The sequence below is a fragment of the Dendrobates tinctorius genome, unplaced genomic scaffold, assembly GCF_039654945.1.
Source record: "Dendrobates tinctorius isolate UK_male_01 unplaced genomic scaffold, ASM3965494v1 ptg000230l, whole genome shotgun sequence".
Lineage (NCBI taxonomy): Eukaryota > Metazoa > Chordata > Amphibia > Anura > Dendrobatidae > Dendrobates > Dendrobates tinctorius.
In genome coordinates, this window is record NW_027361897.1 from 7,150,096 (window position 1) to 7,164,454 (window position 14,359).

The window sequence follows — 14,359 nt, forward strand, 5'->3', positions numbered from 1 at the left end:
AAACATCTCAAATATGACTCCAAGGTCTGGTTTGTTCTCTCTGTCTGCCCATTGGTCTGAGGGTGAAAAGCAGAGGAGAAGGACAACTGAACTCCCAGCCTGGAACAGAAAGTTCTCCAAAATCTAGACACAAACTGCACTCCTCTGTCAGATACAATGTTCTCAGGAATCCCGTGCAAACGAACCACCTGTTGTAAAAACAGGGGCACCAACTCAGAGGAAGACGGCAACTTAGGGAGTGGTACAAGATGAACCATCTTAGAGAACCTATCACAAATCACCCAAATAACAGTCATCCTCTGAGAGACAGGCATATCAGAGATGAAATCCATTGAAATATGGGTCCATGGCCTCTTGGGGACAGGCAAAGGCATCAACAACCCACTAGAGCGAGAACACGATTTAGACCGGGAGCACGTCCCACAGGACTGCACAAAATTCCTGACATCACGAGACAAGGAGGGCCACCAAAAAAAACGACTCACCTGATCTCTAGTACCAAAAATACCTGGATGACCAGCCAAAGCAGAGCAATGAACTTCAGACATCACTCTCTTCTTCCACTGGTCAGGAACATACAACTTTCCACTGGGACAACGCTCAGGTTTGTCCTCCTGGAACTCTTCCAGAGCACGTCTCAAATCTGGCGAGATGGCAGAAAGAACTACCCCTTCGCCTAAGATGGTAGCAGGCTTGGTCACCACAGGAGAATCAGCAAGGAAGCTCCTAGAGAGGGCGTCTGCCTTGACATTCTTTGTTCCAGGAAGAAAAGAAACCACAAAATCAAAACGTGTAAAAAACAAGGCCCACCTAGCCTGTCTAGGGTTCAAGCGCTTAGCCGACTCTAGGTAAATCAAATTCTTGTGGTCAGTGAGGACCACGACTTGATGCTTAGCTCCCTCCAACCAATGTCTCCACTCCTCAAATGCCCATTTCATGGCCAACAGTTCCCTATTCCCCACATCATAGTTACGTTCAGATGGAGAGAACTTTCGGGAAAAGAAAGCACAGGGATTCATTTTAGATCTTACAGGATCCTTTTGGGACAAAACAGCTCCTGCACCAATCTCAGAAGCATCCACCTCTACCTGGAATGAAAGTGAGACATCAGGTTGCCGCAAAACCGGGGCGGAGGTGAATCTTCGCTTCAACTCCTGAAAGGAAGAAACAGCCTCCGGAGACCAATTTAACACATCAGCACCCTTTTTAGTCAAATCAGTCAATGGCTTGGCAATACTAGAAAATTTTGCTATAAATTTCCGATAAAAATTAGCAAAACCCAAAAACTTCTGGAGGGCCTTCAAAGAAGTGGGCTGAACCCAATCGTGAATGGCCTGTACCTTGGCCAGGTCCATTTCAATAGTTGACGGGGACAAAATAAATCCCAAAAAAGAAATCCTCTGTACTCCAAAAAGGCATTTAGATCCCTTGACATACAGGGAATTCTCCCTCAAGATCCGGAACACAGTCCGAATATGTTCCACATGAGAATCCCAATCCTTGGAGAAGATCAAAATATCATTCAGATAGATAATCAAAAATTTATCGACAAAATCTCGGAAAATATCGTTCATGAAGCACTGGAAGACAGAAGGGGCATTAGTGAGCCCAAAAGGCATCACCAGGTACTCAAAATGTCCCTCCGGAGTATTAAACGCCGTCTTCCATTCATCCCCATGCTTAATGCGAATAAGATTATACGCCCCCCTGAGGTCAAGCTTGGTAAACCAGCAAGCACCTTTAACTCTGGAGAATAGATCAGAAATCAGGGGTAACGGATACTGATATTTAACAGTAATTTTGTTGAGGGCACGATAATCAATACAAGGTCTTAATGATCCATCCTTTTTGGCTACAAAAAAAAAAACGGCACCCAAGGGTGACGAGGATGGTCTAATATGACCCTTCTCCAACGCCTCCTTAATATAGGATCGCATAGCCTCGTGCTCGGGTACAGATAAATTGAAGAGCCGACCCTTGGGAAATTTACACCCCGGGCTCAGTTCAATTGCACAGTCATAACTCCTCTGAGGAGGCAGAGACGCAGACTCATTCTCACTAAATACATCATAAAAGTCCGCCAAATAATCAGGAACATCATGCGACTGAGGAGAGGTGGAAAACACCGGAGCCTCACTAAAGGCACACCGACAACCACAACTCACCACAGACACAGATTTCCAATCCAAAACTGGATTATGAATCTGTAACCAGGGAAACCCCAGAACAACAGTATCATGCAGATTATGCAACACCAGAAATCTGCAATTTTCTTGATGGTCTGGGGCGACCCGCATTACCACCTGGGTCCAAAACTGGGGTTTATTTTTAGCCAAAGGAGTAGCATCAATTCCCCTCAAAGGGATAGGCGTCTGCAGAGGTGTCATCGGAAATCCACAACGTTTAGCAAAATCCAAGTCCATTAGGTTTAGGGCTGCTTCCGAATCCACAAACGCCTTGGCGGAAAATGTGGACAGGGAGCAGATCAGAGTAATAGCCAGAAGAAACTTAGGTTGAACACCACCCACAGAAAACGTGTGTGCAAAGCGTTTCTCTTGTTTGGGACAGACAGAAATAATATGCAAGGCATCTCCACAGAAAAAACACAACTTATTACGCCTTCAGAACTCCTGACGCTGCTCTCTAGAAAAAACTCTATCACATTGCATAGGTTCAGACATTTGTTCAACAGGTGGCAACACCTCTCGTGCAGCTTTGCGTTCGCGCAAACGCCGATCAACCTGAATGGCTAATGACATAGAATCGTCAAGACAAGAGGGAACAGGAAATCCCACCATAGTATCTTTTACGGCTTCTGACAACCCCTTCCGAAAGAGAGCAGCCAAGGCATTATCATTCCAGGTAGTAAGTACTGCCCACTTTCGGAATTTTTGACAGTACAATTCTGCGGAATCACGACCCTGGCTCAATGCCAGCAGGGTCTTTTCAGCCGGATCAATGGTATTAGGTTCGTCATACAACAACCCCAAAGCTTGAAAGAATGCGTTCACATTAGTCAGAATAGGATCATCTGGTTTCAAAGAAAATGCCCAATCCTGGGGATCGCCACGCAGCAAAGAGATGACAATTTTAACCTGCTGCGCGGAGCTCCCTGACAAGTTAGGCTTCAAGGCAAAAAATAATTTACAATTATTTTTGAAATTCAAAAATTTAGACCGATCCCCAAAAAATACATCAGGTGTAGGAATCTTTGGTTCAGCAGCATGTGAATGAGCAAGGTAGGCGGAAATTCCCCGCACTTCCGCAGCGAGCTGATCCACACGATCAGACAATTGCTTTATCTCCATTGAGAGAAAAAAAAATTCCCCCTACGGCCTCAGAGATATAGAGGAAAAAATATACACACTTTTTTTTTTTTTTTTTACAATTCTTTCCTGCTATTGAGTACCCTAGAATCTGCAGTATGGCGGGTGATTCTGTTATGAATGAGTCACCGTAGGAGGCAAAAGCAGAAATACAAGCTAAGTCCAGAAAACCAAAGAAGTTGGCATCTATCAGATTGCAGACCCCTGAACCTATCAACACAACTAGCAGTAGCCGTGGGGGGTTCCTACGATGCCCTAGACCCCTCGATCACAGCTGGAGAAATACATAGGCCTAAAGAAAGAAAGGGGAAATCTAAACTGCCCCAGAGCAGACCCCAAAGCAATAGGCAGCCCCCAACATATAATGACGGTGAAGCAAGATGAAAATACTAACACAGACAGAAAGATAGACTGAGCAAAGACGGGGCCCCAAAACTACCTAGATAGGAACGGACAGGAAGGCTGCTGTCTGCAATCTGCCAAAACCCTATCAAAGACAAAAGCCAACCAGCTGATATGAAAAAGGCCCTGAAGCAGCTAGGCTTCAAAAACTGAATCAGCACTCAGGTATTTTTCAGAAGACAGAGCTAAATGAATTCCGCACACCCCAGCAGGGAATGGCAGAAATCCAGAAAAACAAAGAAAAAACAAAGTCAAAGCACAAAAGCAAAAGGCCGAGCAGCAAACTTAGCTTTGGAGGAGCAGGAATTCAGACTGGTCTCCAAGGATCCCACAGAGAAATCACCCGCAGGGCAGAAGGGCGTCGGCAGCATTATATCCAGTCCGTAACTCCACTCAGCCAGTCACAATCATCAGCCTCAGGTGTTTGACAATCAGGCTCACTACCTTTCTTTACCATAAGAGGGAGTTCCTCGGGCCTCAGTAATGAAGGGGAAAATGAACTCACAACAATCCTCTGTCTGAAAACCAAAAATTGAACATCCTTATTGGGCAGCTAACTGGTGCAGCGCAAAGGGAGGTAAAAGCCTGGCAGGACACTGATAAAGAGACTGTTAAAAAGATTCTGACTAAGCTAAGAAGCACCTTTGACACCAGCACTACAGCTGAAATAAAAATGAGATTCTTTGGGTGTAAGCATAGAGTGCAGGACAGTATACGGGACTATACTCTTAACCTGCAGGAGGCACTGCGAGCCGTAAAGCAGATTGACCCAGACAGTGTGAAAGATGGAGACAGGCTGTTAAAGGAGCAATTTATTGAGGGACTCCTATCCAGTACCCACAGAGCACAGCTGCGCATCATAACTGTCATGATCCAGGTTGGATATGACAGAGAAAATGCACAGGTAACCTTTTTTTTCCTTTAGCTGTGTGGTTTCAGTTCTAGTTTCCCCCCGGTGGCCATTAGGGTCATTGCACTTTGGTTACTTTAGTTTTGTGCACGTAATTATAAAACAGGTGTGATTGCTCTATGAAAGAGTGTCACAATAAAAGAGAAAACCTGGGTAACAATAACAATGGTGGCCCTGCGATAGCGAACGGGGAAGTGGAGACATCCTGCACTCCCCTGAGTCAGTGTCTCTACACTCCTAACGTTCCCTAGGCTGGTTCCGCAGCGGGCGATGATCAGGAACCTAAAAACCCTGACTAGCCCTGCACCTAAACCCTCACTAGTGAAGTGGACGGTGCGGAAACTAATCCCACCACTGCATTAAACACACATAAGGAAAAGAGACAAAACAGGGAAACACCACTTAGCTTTGCTCTGTTGCTTATGCTCCCAGCAACAGAGCCCACAACCTGCGTGCATCTTTTCCTCCGACCGGATTCAACACCATAGTGCAGCCTTGGAGCAAACAGAGTCCATCACCTGCGTGCAGCTGTCTAGAAGCAGAGTCCAGCATATGAGTCCAGCTTTCCAGCAAAAGAATCCAGCATCTTGAGTTCAGCTTTCCAGCAACTGAGTCCAGCATCATGAGTGCAGCTCTACACCATAGCTGCCACTCCACCAAGCCATGCAAGAACTCCTTGCTGACACCATAGCTGCAACTTCACCAAGCCATGCCAGCCCTCCTCACAGACACCATAGCTGCCACTCCAGGACTCTCACTGAGCTGCCTGAGACTCTCCTTCAGCTCCATCCTTCACCCAGGCTTGCTTGTAACTGGGACTATCACCAACAGTGATTGCCACACCTGACACTCTTTTATAGAGCAATCACACCTGTTTTATAATTACGTGCACAAAACTAAAGTAACCAAAGTGCAATGACCCTAATGGCCACCGGGGGGAAACCAGAACTGAAACCACACAGCTAAAGGAAAAAAAGGCTACTTGTGCATTTTCTCGGTCATATCCAACCTGGATCATGACAATAGCCCTGCAAAATCCTGACCTAGACTTTGCAGACTTCAAAGACAGGGCTATCCGCGTGCTGCATGAACCAAATGTCAGCTGTCCAGCGCCCCCTAGGCGCCCAGCGATCACATACCACCAAGAAGTAGCATCTTTCCCTCCCTGCCCTGTGGGGGCTGATGCACAGACTCTGGATAATGATCCATCTACAGAACTGTGCCTTCAGGTCCAAGAGCTGACCAAAAGTATGGCTGCACTTGCCAAAACTGTGCAGTCCATGCAGGTGTCCTCAAATGAGAAGATCCAGATGGCCTCCAGTCCAGAGGATGTCCCGTGGATACGGAAGAAGAGGATCACGCCACGCCGAAGGAGAGACAACGATCGCTATGACCAGGACGGACGTCCCATCTGTCGTCACTGCTGCAAGGCAGGCCACATCGCAAGATTCTGCCACCCTGGGGCAGAGGGCCAACCCCCAGGAGTAGGACCACAAGGCCCAAAGAACTGGCGATCCAAGTATGTTGGAGGGCGACCGGTCCTCCCAGTGGTGATTGACGGCATCCCCATGAACGCTTTGCTGGACACTGGCTCTCAGGTGACAACTATGCCATATATCCTTTACAAGTGGTATTGGGCTGACTCTGAACTTACCCGTGGCCCAAGTGATGAACTGACAGTAGTTGCCAGCAATGGTCAGTCTTTGCCGCAAGTAGGATGTAAAGAGATTACCATTAAAGTGGGGTGAGTACAGTTAAAATCTCAAGGTCTGATAGTTGTAGACATTGATCGACGAGAATGTAATCCAATGATGACCTTAGGTACTAATGTGATTGAAAATTGTCTTGCCGAGGTTATTGTTTTGTTGCAACGGGTGACTGAGACTGCTGGTTCCAGTGAACACCGAGTCCTGCAGAAGAAGATCAAGGCCGTGATGCAAAGGCAGCAGGTAGAACTGTCTGGTGGAGAAATTGGCAGCGTCAGAGTGAGTGATTCCTTCCCCATTGCGATACCCCCAGATGTGAAATGTTAATTTGGTGTCGGGCAGCCATAGGCCTCAGAGGAAAAGATTACCCAGCATTGGTAGAGCCAGTTTACTCTGATAGCCGGCCCACTGTCCTGACAGCTAGAGGGGTAGTTGATGTTCACAAAGGGAGAGTACCTGTACGCCTCTTGAATTGTGGGGAGGAGGAGGCCACAATACCTCGGTATGCCACAGTGGCTAAGCTGTTTACTGTCAGTAACAACACAATACAGGCAGCAGAGCCCTTGGTCTCATCCGACCAGGTGGAGGACAATGGCTCTGTAAAGCAGATAGAGGAGTGGTGTCAGCAGCTGCATGTGGGAACTGACTCCACCCCTTCATACCAAAAGACTAGGGTTTATCGAGTGACTCAGGAGTATGATCGGGTATTCAGTAAACACCCTCTAGATTTTGGGAAGGCAAAAGGGGTTCAACACCATATCCCCACTGGAGATCACCCACCCATTAAAGAAAGGTACCGGCCTATACCCCCAACACAATATCAATGTGCCAAAAGTATGTTGTGGGAAATGAAGGAGGCTGGGTTGATCAGAGATAGTTGTAGCCCCTGGGCAGCTCCAATAGTCTTTGTGAAAAAGAAAGATGGTACCATGAGAATGTGTGTTTATTACCCAAAAATTAACAGCATTACACATAAGGATGCCTACCCATTACCCAGAATTGAAGAGTCATTAGCTGCACTTAAAACTGCTAACTATTTTTCCACCTTAGATCTCACTAGTGGGTATTGGCAGGTTCCCGTGGCAGAGGCAGACAAGGAGAAAACAGCGTTTACCACACCAATGGGTCTCTGCGAGTTCAACTACATGCCGTTTGGGTTCTGCACCGCCCCAGGGACATTTCATCGGCTAGTGGAGTGCTGTCTTGGACACAAGAACTTCGAGACAGTTCTGTTATACCTTGATGATGTCATTGTTTTCTCCAAGACTTATGAAGACCATCTAAAGCACCTGGCTGAGGTGTTTGAAGCCTTGTCCAACTTTGGCCTGAAGGTGAAGCCTTCCAAATGCCACCTCCTGAAACCCAAGGTTCAGTACCTCGGTCATGTAGTGAGTGCAGAAGGTGTGGCACAGGATTCTGACAAAGTCACTGTCATCCGGGACTGGCAGAGGCCCAGCAACCTCCATGAAGTAAGTCAATTCCTCGGGTTGGTAGGCTACTAACGAAGGTTCATCAAAGACTTCACTTTGATAGCCACGCCTATGCAAAATCTTCTGGTGGGCCAGCCCAAGAAAGCCACGAAGAAGAGTCCTACATTTGAATGGAATGAGGAACTGGAGAGGTCCTTCACTCGACTAAAGATGGCTCTCACAGGAGATGAAGTTCTGGCCTACCCAGATTATGACCAACCATTTGTGTTGTATACTGATGCCAGCAACGTGGGACTGAGAGCAGTACTGTCACAGGTACAGAATGGCAAAGAAAGAGTGATCTCCTACGCCAGCAGGAAGCTTTGTCCCATTGAAAGGAACCCTGACAACTACAGTTCCTTCAAACTGGAGTTCCTCGCCATAGTCTGGGCTGTGACTGAACGATTCAAGCATTACCTAGCTTCAGCGAAGTTTACCATCTTCACGGACAACAGCCCGTTGACTCACTTGGAAACTGCAAAACTAGGTGCACTGGAGCAGCGATGGATGGCCCAGCTGTCTAACTATGACTTTACCATCAAGTACCGAGCAGGGCACAAGAATGCTGATGTGCTGTCCAGAATGCCCAATCTGCCAGATGCAGGAGAAGACCCTGAGGCACTCGAAGAAATAAAGTTACCTGCCTTCAACTAGCCAATTGCGGGCCAGCGTGCTCAAGGAATGAGAAACAGACGGTCTATCGTGAAAGAGGCCACCCTAAATCCATTGCCTCATTATGACTGGGCAGAAACGCAGGATAGTGACCCCGTAGTCTGCCTGGTAAAGGAGCTACTGTCACAAGCTGACTTACGCCCAGGTCCAGATGCTCCTGAAGAAATCCAGCAGTTGTGGAAGGAAAGAGACAGGCTGTTCATCTATGAGGGAAAGCTGTGTCGGAGGAGTATCAGTGCCCGCACTCATGAGTTGGTCTGGCAGGTGGTAGTCCCAAAGAGGGAGGAATAAATGGTCTTGGAAGCATACCACAATGGAGCTGGACACTTCGGATGGAAGAAGTTGAAGGCCTTGCTCCGGGAGAGATTTTACTGGGCTGGTATGAGGAAGGCTATTGAAAATTGATGCCGGGAGTGTGGACAATGCAACCTGCGCAGGAAGGACCATAACAGCCAGCGAGCTCCTTTGCAGTCAATAATAACCAAACAACCACTTGAGTTGGTAGCCCTGGACCATGTGAAGCTGGTTCCAAGCCGTTCAGGCTACGTTTATGCTCTTACCATCGTTGGCCACTACTCGAGATTCCTGGTAGTCGTGCCTGTCAAGGATCAAACAGCCAGGACAGCAGCCAGAGCATTCCAACAGCACTTTTGTCCACCACACGTATATGCCGAGCGAGTGCTTACAGATCAAGGTCCAGCCTTTGAGGCAGAAGTGTTCCAGGAATTCTGTAACTTGTACGGTTGCAAGAAGATCAGGACAACACTGTACCATCCACAGACCAATGGCATGTGTGAAAAGATGAATCAGGTGGTGATTGATCTACTGAAGACCTTGCCTTTGGAAGAGAGGAATCTGTGGCCAGAGAAGTTGCCAGATCTGGTAGACCTCTACAATCACATTCCTGTGAATTCCACCAACTGCACTCCAGCCTACCTAATGAGAGCGAGACCTGGCAAGTCGCCTATTGATTTGGATATGGGAGTCCTTACACCTGAGGTGAAATCACCAGATGCTGACTGGGACACAGAGAGGCAGCAGCTGTACCGAAGTGTACAAGAGTGCGTAGAAAAGAGTCTAGCACAGGCAAGACAAAAACAGGAAAAGAATTACAATCAACATGCACCTGCAGTTCCCTTGTCACCAGGAGAACAAGTCCTAAAGAGGAAAAGAAGGCTGCATAAATTGGAAGACCAATGGGAAGCTAAACCCTACACCATCTTACAATCAAACTTTGACAACACCAAAGTGTGCCTTATCAGTAAGGATGGAGGAGAAACTTCATCAGCAGTATCGAGGGATCATCTGAAACTGTGCCCTGACCAACTAAAGGACAGAATGGAAGAGCAAAACAACCTTCAGCCCATAGAGGAAGAAGAAGAAAAAGTCAGCACTGTACTCGGAGAATTCCCTGCAAATTGGACTAGAGCGAATCAAGCCATAGTGGTGCCAGTTTTGACCTTTCCCCAACTGGTAGTGCAAGAAGAAGTGACTCAAGACCGCTAATGGTAAAAATGGACACACTGATGGAAAACACTGATGACACTCATGGTAAAAATGAACACACTGACCACACACTGATCCAAATCACTGATGAGGCCGGCGCCATTTTTTCACTTACATATTTAAGTACGGGCGTCTGAATGAGGCCGCATAGTGTGTTTTCTTTTTGTACATTATCGTGAACTTGCATGTTACAAGTTATTGGAGGGGCAGGAATATTTCATCTGACAATGTGTAGGAGCGATTTCAGCAGGTAGGAAACGTAGAAAAATGTGATTAGGAAACCTGCCGAATGAATCCAGCTGTATGTTACAATCGGAGCATGCCAAAGCTGTTAGCTTATCAGTGCCTGAGATAGCTGTAAGTACCTGCTAGATTCAGAAAGCATTTGACAAGGCCAGCCAGAGATTCAGAAACTTACAGCTTAAAAATAGCCCTACCACTGCAGAATTTCATTTGGGGAAACACAATCGATTTCATTGTAAGACCTGAATTCTTCATGGGTTTCAAGTACGGTTACAGCTTGTAACTTCTGAGAAAGTGTGTGATAAGTCTGACTCCTAAGAAGACACAGTAGCAAGGAATTTGTTGTTTGTGCATGTGATTAGGAACGGTTTAATACCTGGCAAGATGCGCTAGGGCGAGTCTGCCCTCTAGTGGACACTATCTCTGCTGCCAATGACTGACCGACGGTGTATTATACTCTGTTTAATAATTGTAACTAAAAGTTCTTCTGTAAATAATACATCATATAATGGAAATGAATGCAATCTCTACCTTGTGCATCATTTTCTCCCTCCTTAGAAGATCTCTTTGGGATGTTAGTAAATAAGAACAAATTCTTCTTTAAAGGGAACTTTTCATGTTGAAAATGGCATCTGGTCTGCAGACAGGAGATTGTAGTGCAAGAGTGGATCAGGTTCAAAAGTTTCATTGAAACCGGTATTTTATGTATTACACTTCCTGTTGTTTGTATGCGTATGTGTCCAGTGGGCAGTCCTATCAAGTGATTGACAGCCTTATCCTATGAGGAAGGAGCTCTCTGGCCCTGAAACGCGCGTCGGGAATAGGACCGACCTTACTGCTTCACTGTTTCCAGGTATAGTTATGCAGCTATTCACATCATTAGTATGATGCTTTTCGTGTACTATCTGTTCAATGACCTTGTGTCCTTTATTCTGTCAGGGAACACCTTTTATTAAGGGCAGTAGCACTTGCTACATGATGATGTTATATATACACCTCTTGCTATACTATCTGTAATTATGTGCCCCTGACTTAGTACCAGTTATAATACTTATCTCTGCACACTATTTGCCTGATGAGGTGCTCGCAGCATGGTTGGCCCTTAGGACCATTGTGCTCGTTTATGTGCTGTTTCTCCCCATCCATGTACTGTGTGTCCATATTTATTAGTATATTTAATAAACATTGTAATTTTATGGATTTTTGACTGCTCCTTTTCTTTGGTAATTTCTAGTTATCCTATGACTATGCATAGAGATAGCTGTCAACCATTGAGTAAGACCGCCCACTGGACTCAAATGCCTACAAACACCAGGGAATTAAAAAAATCAAACACTATCTTTTCATACAAATCCCTAAATCATTCTACTCCGCATCTCCCTCTCTATATCGCGGTGCCCACAGATCGGATTTCAAGGGTAGCGTGACAAGTTCCATTTAAAACATAGAGATGAAAAAAACTTCTTTGCGCACTTTTTTCTATCCTGTTTCTCTTTCGTAGGATTATTTTTTTGTCTCAATTTACACATGGAAAATCAACAGCAGATTAGAGAAGCAGCAAAGTGGCTGAGGTTTCAAAAATCTCATCCACATGCTGCAAATAATTTGTGGAAATTAAAGGGAATCTTTCACCTATTTTTTCGCATATAAGATGCGGCCATGACCATCAGGGGCTTATCTACAGCATTCTGGGTCCGGGCCCGATGGGTGTCGCGGTCTGGGTCCTGCGCCTCCCATCTTCTAGTGATAACATCATCTTCTTTCCTTCCTGTCTCGGCTCCGTTGAGGGCAGAGCAGAGTACTGCAGTGTGCAGGCGCTGGGAATGGTCAGAGAGGTCCGGCGCCTGCGCACTGCAGTATTCAGCTCTGCCTTCAACAGGGCAGAGCAGTGCGCCTGCATTGGAGCTGCAACGGGAAGCAAAGAAGAGGACATAATCGCTAGAAGATGTGAGGCACCGGACCCGGACTGCGACACCCATTGGACCGGACCACCACCCCAGGTGAGTATAATATAACTCGTTTTTCTTATCTTTTTAGGTTACATCGGGGACTTATCTACAGTATTACAGAATTCTGTAGATAAGCCCCTGATGGCGGTGGCCGCATCTTATAGCCGAAAAAATAGGTGACAGATTCCCTTTAACCTGTGATGTGTATTTCCTAATCCACAGAATCCAATTCTATTTTTTTCAAAATCTGCAACAATGTCTGCATGTATTTTTTCCATTTCTTATAGAAATACCATTAAAGCCTGTGCGTACTTTTTAGATTTGTCACTTTTTTTTCTGTGCAGATTTGTCACAAAGCCTAAATGGTTTCCTGATGCAAAGTAAATGAGAAACCTGAAGTTTCATACACATGATGCTAATTTTTCCTTGCAGATTTGCAGAAGATTTGGGGTAAGTTCACACTGTGCCTTTTTGCTGGATTTTTTAATGCCAATTTTCGGCTGCTTTTTACAGTACCAGCAAAGCCTATGACATTTCAGAAATCTCATGCACAGACATTGCTTTTTTTGTCATCAGGATTTTGTGCTTTGCTGCATTTTTTGACATAGAGCATGTCAATTCTTTCAGCGTTTTTCACCCATTACATTGAATGGAAAAAATTGCATGAAAAAACACACCAAAATCTGCACCAAAACCTGCATTTTTGCCTCAGCTTCTCTCTTGCTAAACACTCGGGTTTTGCTGCAGAAAAAACGCAGCAAAAATGCAAAAATGCTCACTGTGAACTTAGCCTTAATTCTGCAGTGTATCAATTCTTTCAGCGTTTTTGCTGCAGATTTCAGCCATACTAACGAGTGGGGAAATTGTGTACCAAAAACACATGTAAAAAACGCTACAGTAACTTGTACACATGTCCTTAAAAGTGTTGTCCATTACTAGGACAACTCCTTCTTAAACCAAGTGTCCGGCCCCGATAAAATAATAAAGCCTATACTCACCTACCGTTCCAGCTCTGTTCCCGCTCCCTCAGGCCTGTGATGCGATGTTGTGACAGGTGATGCCGGCGCCCAATCAGCAATGGCGTCACAGTCTCCGCCCTACGGACAAACTGAATATGAAGAGGAAGTTGGGGATCAGCTGCAGCCCGGAATTACTCTTCATGTTCAGTTTGTCTGAAGGCGGGGACAGTGATGCCAGTGCTAATTGGGCGCCAGCGTCATGTGTCACAACACCGCATCACAGAACCTGGGAGAGTAAGTGCCAACACCAGGGCCGGACTGGCCATTTGGCAATTCTGGCAAATGCCAGAAGGGCCTGTCTAGTCGTGGGCCGCCTTATCTGCTACATTCTTAACAGAATCGGTTTTCTCAAGACACCCATACTGTTAAGAGTTGTTGCAGAGCACAAAGTCACTGACTCCGTCACTTACAGGTATCATTAGAAATATAGGTCTTGTAGAAAATTTTGCTTTCCTCTATCCATGGTAAAATATCCCATCTGGTGCTTGGGGACGGGGACATCATGGGCCTGTGTAATTTCAAATGCCAGGGCTGAATTTCAGCTCCAGTCCGTACCTGGTCGACACCGTAGGAACGTCACTGGCACAGAAGGTAAGTATAGGCTTTATTATTTTGTCAGGGAATAACATTTAAAGAAGGGGTTGTCCTAGTAGTGGACATCCACTTTAAACTGATTTAACTGCTTACTAACCAGATGTTTTTCTCCCTGTATAAGGGCTTATTTCTTGTTTGACAAATTAGTTTCTAGTGAAACCGATCATTTTTTCAAATAATTTAGTGAAAAACTTGTAAACTATTGAAAAAAATTCAATTTTGCCTTTGTTACTTGTTTTTATCATGCTCACTAATAGTGAAGAATCACAATTTCAAGGTCATTATGGCATAGTGAGTAGAGTTGAGCGACTTTGGTCGGATCGGGTTTCGTGAAACCCGAATGAAACAAAATAAGTTTCAGATGAAACTTGTCCGACTAGCGCAAAAAAAGTCGGAGTTTCGTCCGACTTTTATTTCCCATTGACTTGCATTGGGGTCGGGTTTCGGACGAAACTCCGACTTTGTTTTGCTCTAGTCGGACGAGTTTCATCTGAAACTTATTTTGTTTCATTCGGGTTTCACGAAACCCGATCTGACCAAAGTCGCGCAACTCTACTCACTAT